Source organism: Triticum aestivum, chromosome 3D (genome assembly GCF_018294505.1).
Source record: "Triticum aestivum cultivar Chinese Spring chromosome 3D, IWGSC CS RefSeq v2.1, whole genome shotgun sequence".
In the NCBI taxonomy this organism is placed as follows: Eukaryota; Viridiplantae; Streptophyta; class Magnoliopsida; order Poales; family Poaceae; genus Triticum; species Triticum aestivum.
The window spans coordinates 427,859,247-427,875,973 of record NC_057802.1 but is presented as its reverse complement, the minus strand read 5'-3'; the positions used below and the strand labels follow the sequence as shown (position 1 = coordinate 427,875,973).

The 16,727-nt window shown below is 45.0% G+C and overlaps 1 long non-coding RNA gene across 1 annotated transcript; it reads right to left on the bottom strand.

The window, feature by feature from the left end:
• Positions 1-6,589: 6,589 nt before the first annotated feature.
• Positions 6,590-7,487, bottom strand: LOC123074836 (uncharacterized). Its single transcript, XR_006436057.1, has 3 exons — positions 7,334-7,487; positions 7,126-7,207; positions 6,590-7,002 (listed from the first exon to the last, which is right to left on the bottom strand). It is a non-coding gene; the product is annotated as an uncharacterized lncRNA (long non-coding RNA).
• Between the last annotated feature and the right edge of the window lie 9,240 nt (positions 7,488-16,727).

The window sequence follows — 16,727 nt, the reverse complement described above, 5'->3', positions numbered from 1 at the left end:
GATGGGGTAAACCAGTATTTATATGGAGGAGAGGCTGGCTCTAGACCTTCGTCTGGTGATCGATGTGATGGCCCACCTCGTAGGTCGTTATGGAGAGGAATAATCGCCTTTCAAGACCGTGCTACATTCCTAAAATAATGTATTTCCTTCATAGGTAAAGTTGGAGTTTAATACTCCGTCTTGTCCTTGCATTTCTGGGTTTTTTTTTCAAATAAGGATAAAGATATGCATTATATTAAAACTTTGGACGATAGAATATATTTAAGAAAACAAGCAAATTACAATTAGGTTATCACGGAAGCAAACAAACTCAAGCTTCACGAAGCCAGGCTGACATTGCACCATGCGGTCGGGAAGTCGTCGTGCTAGGGTCCAGCTGGACCGACGCTTTAGAGAAGAAGTTGCCATCATATATAGAAGCCTTATGTAGATCAAACATCTTAGAGCTGAACCATCTCCTAAACAAAACTTGTGCCAACTTGGCCATGATAGTGGTCACATCACGGAGACACCCAAGAGGGGAAAGGATACCACAGTCCTATCGTTGTTGGATAAACAACGGGGGGATATCACCCCAGTCCCCAAGGGCTAGCCTTCCGGTGTTGGAGCCGCTAGTTGTTCGCAACACCACTATCACAAAGAGAGGAAAGAAGACCATTACAACACAAAGACCAAAGCAAGAAGCACACCATCACCGTGTCAGAGCAACCGATGAAGGGGAGGGAACCCCGGCGACGCACAGTTTAGGGCGCATGTCCCTTGCCTTTGGCAGCTAGGACACGCTTTGGGGAAGGGGATTCAGTTGAGGATATGTGACTCTTTTGTTGGTTGACCATCATATATTGTCACGTGATATGTTGTTGGTTGACCATCACAATTTGTTCAGTATGATAATTCTTCTTCTTAAAGAATAGAGAGGCTACCTTTTCATACATTTTCGAAATGTTTATCTCTACTATCAAAGGAAAGGTTTTTGGTTTTGCTTCCATCGCTTTCACCCTTCTCATTGATGCATGCCCCCATTGATTTTTCAAACTGACAATGGCCCCCCCTTTTTTTTCTCCAAACTGACCCCACCTCCTCGTTTATGGGTAAAGAAACAAAGAATCAGTACAAAGCAAATACATCGTCAATAGCAAGAAATCCCTTGCAAACAAACAACAAATCAACTCACGTAGTTGTAAGTACACAATCTCAATCACATCATTTTTATTTACCTTTGGCTATGGATTCTCTTCCACCAACATATCTCAATCTCAAACCAATCAAAAATTTCCTAGTAAGATAAAGTAATCTCGGTTGAAACGCACGAGTAATTAGCAGTTTTCAAAAATAAGAAGATCAATGCGGACACTCCTGCAAACAAATATAAATAAAATGTTGCTGCAGTCCACAAATAAATTTGAGAGAATAGCCAGAATACCACTAGTAAAAACCGAACATGCGAAAATACCACTAGTCAAAATGGCACTACAAACATATAGTTTTTCATGCAGCCTCGTCACGGCGTGCTGTTTCATGACTTTATCTACTTCCTCTCTTCCTTGACTCCAGGGTAAACCCAACTTCGTAAATTCCAAAGCACTGCGGCAGTGACCTGACGAGTGATGACGACCACGGCAAGTTCAGCACAAAAACGTGGTCTTTCTTAACAGCATCTAGCGAGCATCACAGTTATGTTCAGTATGATAATTCTTCTTCTTAAAGATAGCCTCTGTATTCCCCTGACAAATTGAGAGTTGCACCTTCTTCTGAACTGTGGGCGCTTCTGCGGCCTCTGCTGCCGACAGTTTTTGGAAGGCAGTAACTCGGTCGTAACAACTCGTAATCCTGCCATTTGTCGACTACTTTTCGACCTAGCAACCTGGTCAAACCCAAAGGAAAAACTATCTGGCCGCTTGTCGCACGGCAGAGTTGTTTCCGTAATATCCCCCTTATATATTAATTCCTCGCAGGCATGCCACAGCACGCATTTCCAGCATAAACCGAAGTCTGAATTCATTTCTTATACTCCCTCCGTTTCCAAATATAAGGTCTTTTTAGAGATTCCAACAAATGGCCACATACGAAGCAAAATGAGTGAATCTACACTCTAAAATATGTCTACATACATCCGTATGTTGTAGTCCATTTAAAATGTCTAAAATGACTTATATTTAAGAACGGAGGGAGTAGATGTTTTCTCGCTAGGGCTTTGAGTTTCTTATTGGTTATTACTACAATACTGCTGGGCTAACCTAAGGTGTTGTTGGTACGTTACGTACATGTCGATGCCGACGGTTGCAACAGCTTTACGGTGCACTGCACCGTCGCTTTCTAGCTTCTTTTAAGAACTCTATCTACTCCATGTAGGAGGAGCACAGGATAAGCCGAGGCAGCGAAATGGATTTTGGAGGTTATTGAGTACCCATTTGCAGGGACTATACAGAGGAAGAATAATGCCTTGATAATAGCTGTTGCTCGAGACCGGTGACAGACAGGTTTCCTCGGTATTAACCACCCGTAGCAACATTTTGTCATGTGTAAACCGTTCCCGCTCCTCTGCCGTGGATTTTGCATGATTAAAATATAGTAACTGTATTGCTATCTCGACCCCTTTATTGTGACGTTGTGAGCAAAACTTTGACCGTCAATTTTACCGAAAGTCTCTTCGAAAAATTACACCAATAAAATATAAATTATATGCTATTATGCATGTGAATCCAATGATATGCTTCTTGGCATGTAGCTTATATTTCATCAAATAACTCAAAGCGGGCTCGAAGGAACGTAGCTTCGGATCAAATTTTACATGCTTGTAGTAAACTTAACAATGTGTCGAGGCATTTTCCTCTAAAGAAAACTTAACAACGTGTATCACTCGAAATATGCTTTCGGTTACCCTAAAAAAAATGCTTTCGGTAGTATCTTATTTTATTTTCGCAAACAGTTTTTTCTTAGTTTTTCCTTTTTCAAAACACTAACCCAAGCTGAGGCACCGAATGCACGAAGTCCACAGCCTACTTTTTGATCCAGTCGAGGAGCAACAGAACGGCCCTAATCTCAAGTCAACTAACGCCGCCGTAGCCCGACCTGTTCGTCGCAACTGGATAAAACTAGGCTGTACTGGCCTAGACTACGGCAAAAGGTCTAGCCTTAATCTACGTATTTTTTTTCTAAAAAGAATTTCTATGTATTTCTTACGCTTTGTAAAAAAGTATTTTTTTAAGCTCTTAATGTATTTAGAGCAACTCCAATAGTTCCGTATGCGGAAAAACCCACCATTTACCAGAAGTTAGACAAAAAACTGCTCATGTAAACTCGATTTTTTTTACAGAATCCCGTACAATTTTCCCCAACTCTCCTCACATCTACAGAAAGCCCTTCTCGTATAGTTTAACGCGCAAGAAACAACCTGAAAGTTCACTGGAGAAACCCTCGTGCAGCCCCTGCACCCGCACCGCCGTCGCCGGCTCGCGCCACTGCAGGCCCGCGCCGCCCCGCCTCCTGTCCCGCCTGACTACGTCGCCCTGTCGTCCCGTCTCCCCATGCTGTCACGCAGTCACGCCTCCTGCACTGCCGCTCGTCGCACCGCTACGCGCCACCGTCGCTATGAGCTCACCGTCGGTCACCCAGCTCACGAGGCCATGGTATCGGGAAAGTCGCCCGCGACACTGTTGCGGGCCCTGGGCTTGTTTATTGGGAATAAAAAACAAATTTTAGGGGAAGAAATTTACGGGAACTGAGAAAAGACCTCATCAGACAACTTTCCCTAAGTTATACAGACTTCCCGCAAAACCAATTTTACGAGAGAATGTTTTTATAGGAGCTATTGGAGTTGCTCTGAAGGGTATCTCAACTGTTATAAGATAGATGTTGGTAAACTTGTCGCTTTAGGACACAATAATGATGTGGCGTGTAATAAATAAGGAGAGAGTAAAGTTAATCAACAACCCTTGCACAAGTTCCAGGGTGAAATATGGAACAATCACATTATTTTATCACCTCCTGTTAGATATTCCCTTCATTTTTGTGTACAAGGTCACTATTGAAAATACAGTTTACAATTTTACATATATACAAGGCCACTGTCCCTTCTTGATGAGAATTGGTTAGATTTTTTGCTTCATACACCATGGTGCTTATTCAAACATTTCATGTAGCCATAGCGAAAAAGGCACCGTATGCAACATGTTTAATTAATCCGGAACACGAGAACTTTTTCACACAATTAATCATGCTAATTTTTAGTAGGTTTGGTTTTCTTGGTATCTGAAAGATGGAACAGTAGCCTTGTATTCTAAAACGAAGAAAGTAACTTAGTACAATTCATTGGTGTAGTTGTATGATAACTTGGTTGATCACATGGACAGTTTTACCAATAAGGCTAGATAAAACCTGTTATATCTATATTAACATGCACATATACCACCTCATCAACTTCATTATTTTTATTATCTCAATACACATGCATGAAAAATGCTATCTATACTAATTCTCTCAACGTGCACACATCGCATTTTATCAATCCACTACTTTTATATCACTCAACGTTCATGAAAATTAACGCTTATATTTTATAAATATTTTACAAATATATAATAATCAAATACAATAAATCATATTCCAGCTGATTGTTTTTACTTAACATAAAATAGTTTATTTTAATACTCAATCAATAGCATTAGATCCATCATGGAATATATTTTCATATTGTGGATGTTAATATTTTTTAACATAAATTTGGTCAAACTTTACAAAGATTCACTTAAGGAAAATCTCATACATGAAGTAAAAAGGAAAAAGATGGAGTATTCATTTTTAATCTTTGGTCACATATTCAAATTCTAGACAACCAAATCTCATCCAAAACAATATTACAAGCAATTTCCGCGTGTTTCATGAGTATGGTTCACATCTTCCACTATCGTACACACTAAGTGTTTCCTCACCTTTCCTTTCGTGGCTAGGGCAAATTCACCCCTCCAGGCTTCGCTGACGAGCCCGTAGATTCTCCTCCCTCTGTCTGCCGCTCTGGCGACCGGTGAAGGGGATGTGATCCTGGTGTCTCCGCTCCGGCTAGTAGTTTAGGTTAGGTTGTTTTTGTCCTCGCAGGTGCGACGCTTGGGTGGATGGCGACGCTTCTTCTTTGAGTTTGTCTCCCGGAATTTGATCCTGCTCGAGTTCGTCCATCTAGAGATAGTCGACAGAGCTCTCGTGTAGGTTCCTTCCATCTCATTGGGGCGGTGAGGTTAGGGTTTCGCTTCGTGCATGCGCAACGGCGAGATTTGGTGTTCGGTGCTTCAGATTTATTCAATACTTCAAAGATGATGACTGCGGCTCAAAGGCACTGGTCCTTAGGGGCACGTGCACGAAGACTTCCCGAATGCCATCGAGAAGATCAAGTCAACTTCGTTAGAGGTGTCGTGGCGCATCGACGCCTCTTTCTAATGGTTGTAGTGTTTGTTCGATGATCTAGGGAGCTCGACATAGTTATTATTATGTTTGAGATGCTTTGTTCTTTTAGTGAACTTTTATGCTAAATTTGAATCCTTTCCAGAACTGTTTCCGACACAAACGAGGGATATCATCTAGTATAATCCAATAAATCACAACTTTACGAATCTATTATTTAGCTTATCCTCCCCTATCCCTTGGCGGCTAGGACAAACACTACCCGCCTTTAGGATTCTCCGTCGAGCTCGTGGACCCTGCCCGCCGCTCCGACCCGCGCGGATGGCGGTGCTTTTCTTCGAGTTTGTCTTCCGTGCTCCAATCCTCCTCGGTCTCATCTGTTTGGACGTAGTCGATGGAGCTCCATGGGGTGGTGAGGTTAGGGTTTCTCGTGGTGTGACGAGATTTGGTGTCATGTGCTTCAAATCTATTCAAGGGTGCAATGATGACGAGTGCGGCTCCAGGCCGCTGGTCCTTGGGGGCATGTGTACAAAGACTTCCAAACTGTCATTGACACCATCAAGTTGGCTACGGTAGGGGAGCGAAGACAACATCGCGCTCCGGCTACGGTGGTGGTTGTGGTCTCAAAATGTCGGTGAAATTGCGTTTGAGGTGCTTTCTACTTACTATGAATCGTAATCATTTTCGAAATAAAAACGGTCATATTCATAGGCGCAGCTAGCTCTTGCGGTTGCTGGAGCCTGGAGGGGCCTCAGACCCCGCGCCCAGAAGACGAGCACGATGCCTTTTGTCCACGCCCAGCCGCCGCTGCACATATTCTCCGTGGATCGCCACCGATTCCGCCTCCGGGCCGCCACTCCCCGCGCAACTGGAGAGGCGAGTCCTGCCACAGATTGCGCACACTGCTAGTGCTAGCCTTAACGTTAGCCTGTCTCTTCAGGTTCTTTTTTTTTCCGACAAAGGTCTCTTCAGGTTCTTGTTGGAACCATGTGCCTCTTCGCTTCCTGCAGGTTCCGCTTCACTCTGTTTGACTCGGCTCGGCGCGATTAAATTCTCTGGAAGGGGCGTGTGTTTGCGTCCGTCATGGCGCTCAGTTTTGACTTTCTACCTTACCGGTGCATCTCCTGTGAGCGGTGAACCTGATATTGATAATGCTATTTTTGTAAAATTCAGGATGTCATAGGCTCACATCATAGAAGGTGCTGAACTTCTCTTTTTCCTCATCATATTATTCGTAGACTCACATCAGATACATGCATACATACACCACCCACCCGTCGTGCCGCTGGAGAGCTGAACCGAACGGCAGGACGGGCTGGCTATTCTTTCTGCAGTTCTACTTTGGTCTAGGCCTCTAGGAGCATATGTATAGCTATAGCTGAAAGCAACAGCTCAAGGGAAGCACACATACACACGACACGCATATATAAATCGCACATGTACTACTACCAGTACGTTAGGTACGTAGCTCGGCTCGGATGGTTCGTCGGTCGGTCGGTCGGTCGGCCGTCGTCTGGATAGCGTACGTGTTTCGATCAGCTCACGAATATGATGGACGGGTCGCAGCAGCACTCGTCGACGAGGCAGCAGCAGCACAGAGCAGCCAGGCTGTTCGTACGTAGTTTTGCAGGGCATGCAAGCACGAACACAGAGCACCTCAGATTAGCACTGCCCACATAGTTTACGCAGAGGAAAGAAAAACCGTCAGGTTCTTAGCTTTCTATTACGTACCATCCTTCGAGGAAGCCCGTCTGCCGTCTCGGCGGCGGGGCGTACTGCGGCGGCGCCATCACCGGTGGTCCGTTGTAATACCCTGCATGTGCGCGCGCGTTCCAGTTTCAGTTTCATGCAAGGCGGTGAGCGTGAGCAAACAAGAAGGGAGAAAGGAAATGGAATGCAAGACACACAATCCATCATGCGTGGAACAAGTAGTAGTTACCTTGGTTGTGTGGGTACGAGTACCCGTACCTTCGATCACTCATGTTGGTCACTGGCTATATATGAAGTTATGAACCCTAGTTGCAGATGGCTGCTGCCTTACGAGGGAGAAGTGGACCGGCCGGTGTTGGGCCTGGAGAGAGTATAAATAGCGGCTGCAAACCGAAGATCAACTCGTATATTTTTGCCGTGGATTGCACTTTTAGTGGTGCTTCTAAAACATTCTGTGCGCCGCTGTCGGCACCTCATCGATCCTAGGCGGCAGCGAGGGGAAACGAATAAAGCTACTCGATCGTTATCTGATTATCTCTTTGCTTCCTTTTAATTAATTGCGCCCTTCCTTTTTGACCTTCCGTGGATTATTCCTGCCTTTAACTTCAAGCAAATGGGGCATCATCATACTCATACGATCGAACTCTATCTCTGCTTGCTGTCGCTGTTTACAATTGATTACAGTAGTAATCTAACAAGCGCTAGAGATCGATGCTAATGCGCCACCTTGTAATGTGAACGGCACAACTCTGTAACCAGCATCAGAAACGGAGAAACCAGAGACGCTGGGAATCTATAACCTCTGCATGCAATGCGAGCTACGATCTTCTTCTTCTTGGTCGTTGGGAAGAGGCAAGTAACCCGACGTCGCCAACTCGAGATGGCGAGACGAGGAGAATACAGGTTCATTGGCTCTCGGGAACGTGCACGAACCGATAATGAGCGAACAGTGTGCAGATGCTGAATTCTTTGTTTCTTTCACTTCACACGATTCGTAGCAAACCAGATGGCCCTTCTCTAGAGTTTTCGGTGTCTATGCTATGCTGAACTTCCAGCAGGCACACTGGAGTGACGCGTGGTGCAGAACTGTGATTCGGAGACCGTGAGAGCTAAGCCAACATAAGGGTTCAGATAAGAGTGTGATTTTTCTACACACCAGCTTGATGCACCCACGTGAGAAAAACATATCAAAGCATTTTTTAAAATTCCGAAACTTTGTGAGAACACTAGTAGGAAAAGGGGCTTTTACCCCGGTTTGTAAGGGTCTTTTGTCCCGGTTTTCGAACCGGGACTAAAGGGTCGTTACTAAAGCCCTAACCCTTTAGTCCCGGTTCTTACACGAACCGGAACAGAAGGTCCTCCACGTGGCCGCTGCTGCCAGCCCAGGCAGGGGGGCCTTTGGTCCCGGTTGACCGGGACCAATATGCAGGCCTTTTGTCCCGGTTGGTGTCACCAACCGGGACCAATAGGCATCCACGCGTCAGCAGCTGGCAGGAGCTGAGGTTTTTGTTTTTTTTAAAGGGGGTGGTTTAGGGGTTTTGGGGGGTTAATTTAGGTGTTTCATATATTGTGTTAGCTAGCTAATTAATAGAGAGAAGTGTCCTCTCTTATCTCCGTGCTTGGTCGACGCTATGTACTATATACGTATGGAGAGGACTAGACACGCTAGCTAGTAATCAAATGAAGGAAACAGAAGATCGTCATGAACATATGCATACAGAGAGAAGTGATATCGACCACCTCTCCTTCTCCGAGAGATTGGTCGAACAACAAGTTCTTGTATATCTATCCGACACTACCGGCTACATATATACAATAATTATCTCTTACAATACAATCTCCTAATTAAATTGTAGGAACACAGGGTCCAGATAGTATTCTCCGTTTTCAGCGATCACGTGGTCAGGAAGAATGCCGCCAATTCCTCTTGAATTCCTTGCATACGATCTGGTGCTAGGAGTTAATCCCGCTTCCGAAACATCTAATTTGAAGAAGGGGGTCAATACATATATATATGAATAAATGAAACTCAACACAAATGATGGTAATAAAATAAAATAGTGAATATTATTGCTTACGCACTTCATATTATTCTTCAGTGTAGCCCCGCTCACAGGTCGTGTAGCGGATGGACTCGCAAACGTAGTATCCACAGTAATTATTCCCGGGTTCCTGCCACAACCACTTTACAAGAAATAGAGGTCAATCAAACTGATAAGCAAGCATGCTAAATGGTATTGATGAAACTAGCGCTTGAATCACTAGGAGATGCGCGGAACATGCTACTATAGTACTTACTTTAGGGTGTTTAAATTGCAGCTTCTTCGGCAGTCCCGGAGCTTTTGTGGTGAATTTTCTCCAAACCCTGCCAGACAAAGAAAAAACAATTACTTGATATCAGGAAATGAACAAAGTTGCTGATATGGTGGATAATGATCGATTTAACTTACTTCTCGAGCATTTGAGTCATGTTCGCATAGCCCTGGGGATCTTTTCGTCTCGAGTCTAAGACGGTTACTACTCCCTGCTCAAGCTTAATCTCTAGGAGAATATAGTGGAAGTTGCGCATGCATGCATAAGTCATCAATTACATTACCATAACCTGGACTAATAAGGGAAACCAAATATGCACAAGACAGTAACACTCACTTGAAGTTGTAAGGAAAGAGTATTATATCTTTGTTTTGATTTAATACCAACGATTGTAGCAAGTTGGCCTCGGCTTCTTTGGGATGTTTTTCAACCGTATATGCATCTATGAGATTTGTGTTAATGAACCCAATATCACCGATTTGTCTTTTCTCCAATTCGGCGATCTTCAATCTGCATAATATAGTGAGGATAATTATAAATATATGCAATGAAAGAGTTGGCCTATATAGAGAGACTTAATGACAGAAGTAGTACTACTTACAGACAGTAGCAAGTGATCGTTGTTTTATTGAGGGCCTTTTGATTGTAAAACTGAAAGAAATCCTCAAATGGAACATTCAGCAGTTCAATTCCAACGAGGTCATGCTCCGGTTTAACTCTCAGCGTCAAAGTACTCGTCCCATCAGACTCTCTGCAGGTTTTCATGTACCAATCATGTAATCTTCGCATCATCGTTGTTAGAAATCTTTCATCTTTGACGAGAGGCTTCCCGTAATGGTATTTGTGTTCGTCCACCTCCATGATTTCATAATGTACATCGTCGGGCAGGTAATCTCCAAGATTGCTATAACCGGGCACCATCCTCGGATCATTAGCGACGATGTCTTTTGACACCTTGAGCGGGGGGCACGATTGGTTCGCTTGTTCGCCGAGCTAGGCAATTTTTTTCCCAGCTCGTCGTTCTTTTAACCTTTGATCACTGACAGTACTTCCCGACCGCTCCGCTTCGGCATATGTCTTTGCAAGAATGTGCTCATAGTTGCCTCTTGGCGGAGACTTTGGTGGTTTTGTCAGGGCAGCCAGAGTGCGCTTTGCTTTCACCGGATCTACCTTCTCCTCCGGAGGTGGATGTTTCTTTGCTTTCACCCCTTCAAAGAAGTTTGTCACTTCGGCTCGCACGATCTTCCTGGTTTCCTCCTCGGTCCTCTCGTATGGTAACTTCTCTGGAGTCTTCAGAGAAGGACCGAATCTGTATTGCCTCCCGCCTCTGGCAGCTGTACTGCTAGACGCCGGCAGAGCAGATGGAGCGGCTGCGGCTGTCTTCTTTCCTTGCTTACGAGGCGTAGGAGAAGGACTACAACGCGCCGGAGCAGCCGCAGCGGCGGCGGGTCTCTTCCGCCCTTGCTGACGAGGCGGAGAAGGAGGAGACTGGCTGCTCTGGCGCGCCGGCGCAGGCGGAGAAGGAGGAGGAGTGCCGCCACGCGCCGGAGAAGGAGGCTGAGTGCCCTGATCACTCGCCGGAGGAGGAGGCGGAGTGCCCTTACTCGCCGGAGCCGTCCAGTTCGAAAGCTTGATGAGCTCCTTCCGCCATAGGCGTGGAGTCTTCAGAGCAGAACCCAACCGAGTCTCCCCTTCACCGGTAGGGTGGTCAAGCTGGAGCTCCTCAAATCCCTCCGTTATTTCATCCACCATCACCCTAGCATATCCTTCTGGAATCGGCCGGCAGTGGTAGGTTGCGCTGGGTTCAGGAGGTAAAACAGAGCCAACAGCCGCCTTGACTTTGAAGTTCTGCCATTCCGCCATAAGGTGGCAATGTTGAGACTCCGTGATAGCATCCACGGGGTAGCTAGCAGGAGCCGCATGCTCCAGCTGAAGCAGCTCGGTGGAAGCCACGCTGCTTCTCCGCTGAGATGGCGGTGTAGCTTCGGGGGCAGTTTCGGCATGTCGATTGCCGTCTCGTTCCTCTAGCGCTTGAACCCTTTCGTGCAGCTTCTGAATTTGGATCTGCTCCACTTTTTTCCTCCTCTCCTGGTTTTTGTAACCGCCCGCGTCCGGAAAACCAGCCTTCCACGGAACGGAGCCTGGCGTGCCTCGTATCCGTCCAGGGTGCTCAGGATTCCCGAGGGCCATTGTGAGCTCGTCGTTCTCTCTATCTGGAACGAACGTCCCCTCATGCGCTGCATCGATATATTGCTGAATCTTCTTGACTGGTATTCTCAAAAGCTCGTTCGTCCAAATGCACCTCCCTGATACAGGGTCCAAGGTTCCGCCAGCCTCGAAGAACCAAGTCCGGCAACGGTCTGTCCAGTTCATTGTCTGTGGTTCGATCCCTTTTTCAAGCAGATCATTCTCAGCCTTGGCCCACTTAGGTCGGGCTTTGAGGTAGCCACCTGACCCCGTGCGATGGTGAAGCTTCTTCTTCGCAGCATTCTTCTTGTTTGTCGCTGACATCTTCTTACTCTTTTCCGATGTCTTGTGGGCCACAAATGCGGGCCAGTGATCTCTGATCTTCTCATACCGGCCGATGAATTCTGGTGTCTCTTCTTTGTCGACAAACGTTTTCAGCTCATTCTTCCACCTCCTGAATAGGTCTGCCATCTTCTTAAGAGCATGAGACTTGATTAATTGCTCTTTAACTGGCTTCTTCGGATCCTCCTCTGGCGGTAGGGTGAAATTTGCCTTCAGCTCAGTCCAAAGATCATCTTTCTGCATATCATTGACATAAGGCACCTCAGGGTCTTCCTTCTTAGGCTTATACCATTGGTGGATGCTGATCGGGATCTTGTCCCTAACTAGAACCCCGCACTGAGCAGCAAATGCATCCTTTGTCCGGATGGGTTCAATCGGTTGGCCGTCGCGCGCGATTGCTGTGATCTCAAACCTTTCATCCGAGCGCAACTTTCTCTTCGGGCCTCGTCTCTTTACCGCAGTTGTGCTCGATCCGGAGGGCTAGAAAAAAGAAGAAAGACGAGTGTTAATTAATATGTGTACATACCAAAACAATGAATGCATCAATTAGCTAGTCAGCACAGGCTTAACTAATATATTTACCTGGCCGGACTCTGTTCGGTCACCGGAGACGTCACCACGGGCTCCTTCTTGCACCAGCATTGGGTCACCGGAGCCATCATAATCATGTCTTTCCTCCTCCACTCTTCGATCACCGTAGCCTGCTTCTTCACCCTGTTCTTCCAGACCATCATTGTCGTTAAGATACGACAAGATATCACCTCCGGCTAAGATTATGTCCCCCAACACCTCTTCTGCTTGCTCGTCTCGTCCGTGCTCCATTGTTTCTGCAAATATTACAACATGGCAATTATTACACAAACATGACAGCAGGTGGATATATTAGTGCAAACGTAGACCTAGCTTATTCCGGGTTTGGGGTGGCCTCGGCAACGCTTCAAGGGTAGGGGCGCGGCGGGAGGGGGTAGGAGACCGACATCGTTTTTTTTCTAGGGTTTGGGTGTCCTCGAGAGTTTTGGTCGAGCGAGAGGGCCGGGGGGTGCTCCCGTGGTATAAGTTATCACGGTCGAGAGGGGGTATAAATATCGACCGTCCATCATGTCGAAGTTATCTGGGAGGGAGTTATATATATCGACAACGACGACATACATACATGGGAAAATAATGTTATCGGGGAGGGGGTATATCGACCCCCCCCCCACGTGTTGAAGTTATCGGGAGGGGGTTATATCGACAACGACGACATACGTACATGGGAAAATAATATTATCGGGGAGGGGGTATATCGACCCCCCCTCGTGTTGAAGTTATCGGGAGAGGGGTATATCGACGACGACAGAACCGATAAAACATAAGAAAACGAAGAAGAAATAAAAAGAGGAGAAGAAGAAAAGGAATAGAGGAGAAGATCGAAGAAAAAAAAGAAGAAAAAAAAAGAGGAGAAGAAGAAAGGAATAGTTCTCCTCTATTCCTTTCTTCTTCTCCTCTTCTTTTTCTTCTTTTTTCCTCTTCTTATTTATTTCTCCTCTTCTTCCTCTCCTCTTCTTCTCCTTTCTTCCTCTTCTTATTTTCCTTTTTCCTCTCATTCATAAAAAAATGTTCAAATAGAAAATTTCAAAAAACAGTAAAGGTTTTGCCTAATGCATTGTTCATATGAATATACAAACATTTGCATATTCTACAATAATTAATATCACCAAAAAATCTATGAACAGAAAAAATCCTAACTTTTCTAAAAATCTATCTTTTGCATATATACATGAACATATATATATACACAGAGAACATATATACATACATATACTCATACATGAACATATCATCATATATATGAACATACATTTTCTTTGCATATGCATATGAACATACATTTTCTTTGCATATGCATATGACCATACATACATACATTTTTCTTTCATATGAACATACATACATACATTTTCTTTGCATATGACCATACATACATTTTTCTTTGCATATGACCATTCATACATTTTCTTTGCATATGCTTTGCATATAAACATACATACATATGAACATACATACATACATATAAACATAACATACATACACAAAAAATTCTAAAAATCTGCCTAAAAAATTCTAAAAATCTGCCTAAAAAAATTATATGAAAAAAAGCATACATCATCCATCCATCCATATAATGAACATATACATCATCCATCCATCCATATAATCAACATATGCATATGAAAAGAAATTATATGAAAAAAATTATATGAAGAGGATCGAGGGGACAGGGAGGAAAGGGGGTCGCCGGAGCCGGACCGAACGGGGAGGAGGGGCGGCGTTGAGGCAGGGGCGGCAGTGGGGGCGGGCGCCGGCGACGACGACAATGGTGGGGGCGGGCCGGGGCGCAGGGGCGCGGCCGTGCGTGCTCGGGGACGGGGCAGGGGCACGGGGCGGGGTCGGGCGCGGGGCAGGGGCATGGGGAGACGGGGATGGCGGCCGGCGGCGGCGACGGCGACGAGGAGCGCGCGAGCGATTTGGACAGCCTGGCGGCGGGGGCAACTGGTGAGGGAGGCGAGGGAGATGTGAAATTTTCACAAGTCCTGGTTATATAGCAAGGGCATTAGTCCCGGTTCGTGGCACCAACCGGGACCAATGCCACCCTTTAGTCCCGGTTGGTGCCACCAACCAGGACCAAAGGTCCCTTTTCAGCAGCGCAAAGGGCGGGAAGCGGCGGCCTTTGGTCCCGGTTGGTGCCACCAACCGGGACCAAAGGCCTCTTGCTGCCCGCGTCGCGGCCAAAAGTTTAGTCCCACCTCGCTAGTTGAGAGGGGCTCGGAGTGGTTTATAAGCCCTGCTGCGGCTGCTGTCTCGAACTCCTCTCTATAGCAGGCTTCTAGGCCTAAATTTGGCGCGCTGCCCGTTGAGCCCTCTAGCCCTTCTGGGCATGTATTTGCAAACCGGAGGGTTGGAGGGCCCAGCGGACAGCGCCCCAACAATTTTTGTTGCTGTTTTTAGTTTTTTAGTTTTCTTTTTTGCTTTATTTATTTTGTTTTGTTTCTACTTACAACAAAAACTTATTTATTTTATTTCTAATTACTTATTTATTTTACTTTATGATAATTCTTTTTGCTACTAAAGTTTCTATCAAAAAAAGTTCTTTATGAAAATTCTTTTTGCTGTATTTAGTTTTTTTGTTTTCTTTTTTGCTTTATTTATTTTGTTTTGTTTCTACTAACAACAAAAAACTTATTTATTTTATTTTATTTTGTTTCTAATTACTTATTTATTTTACTTTATGATAATTCTTTTTGCTATTAAAGTTTCTATCAAAAAAAGTTCTTTATGAAAATTCTTTTTGCTTTTAATGATTTTGAACAGAAAATACTTCGATAATTTTAGTTGCATTAATTTTATATGATTTTAGTTTCAATAATAATAGAGGTTTCTTATAATGTTTTGAACAGAAAATACTTTGTTAATTTTAGCTTCATAAATTTCATTAAAGTTTATTTTATTTTGTCGGAACACAAGAAGTCCGGAGTTGTAATAAGTTATTAAAAATAAAAAATAGGCGCAATGCTCGTTGATTTGCTTCAAGCCTTTCGGAATAGTGTAGACTGCACTGCACATAGCTCCATGCAGTCTACCTTATTCCTCAAGGCTTGAAGCTAAGCAACGTGAGCATTGCGCCTCTTCTTCATCGTCTCTGCACTCAGGGCTTATAAACCGCTCCTAGTGCCTCTCAGCTAGCGAGGTGGGACTAAAAAACTGCTTAGTAAGAAACTCTAGTACCGGTTCGTGCCACGAACCGGTACTAAAGGTGCTCGTGGGGCCACAGCCTCATTAGTACCGTTTCGTGGCACCAACAGGGACCAAAGGGTGGAATTGGTCCCGGTTCGTGCCACCAACCGGGACCAATGGCCTTGCACAGCGGCGTGGTGGTGAGTTTAGTCCCACCTCGCTAGCTAAGAGAGAGCCGCACCAGTTTATAAGGTGCGGTGCGCCTGAGCTGTTGAGCTCCTCTCTAAAGCAGGCTTACGGGCCTAACCTCTCTGTACATGCCTGTGGGCCTACTGGGCCTTCTGCGGACCTGAATCCTGGCCCATGGATGGGTTTCTAATCGTATTCAGGCCGTGGTGGCCCAGTAGGTGGCATAATTTTTAATTTTTGGCCTGTTATTTTTCATGCATTTACTAATTATTTTGAGCTATAAGACCCTAAAATTGAAAAGCATTTCAAATGAACTCTGAAAAGGTTGAAAGTTGGCATGGTATCATCATTTCATCCACATAGCATGTGCAAGACAGTTGAGAGGGTTACGGCAAAAACTAGATGCACTTCTTGTACAAAACGGACAATGGTATCATACTCGTCTATTACAAAGTTGGCATGGTATCATCATAATAGTTGCGGGAGAAAGTCTTCACTTTTTCTTCGCTTGTGACATTTGCTTATTGCGCCGTAACCATGGATAATCTTCATCGTTTATCAGGATGCTTGGGTCAGCCTTGACTTTGAAGGGAGGAATTTCATGAAACTTTTCATAATCTTCAGACATGTCTGTCTTGCCCTCCACTCCCACAATGTCCCTTTTTCCTGAAAGAACTATGTGGCGCTTTGGCTCATCGTATGATGTATTCGCTTCCTTATCTTTTCTTTTCCTCGGTCTGGTAGACATGTCCTTCACATAGATAACCTGTGCCACATCATTGGCTAGGACGAACGGTTCGTCAGTGTACCCAAGATTGTTCAGATCCACTGTTGTCATTCCGTACTGTGGGTCTACCTGTACCCCGCCTCCTGACAGA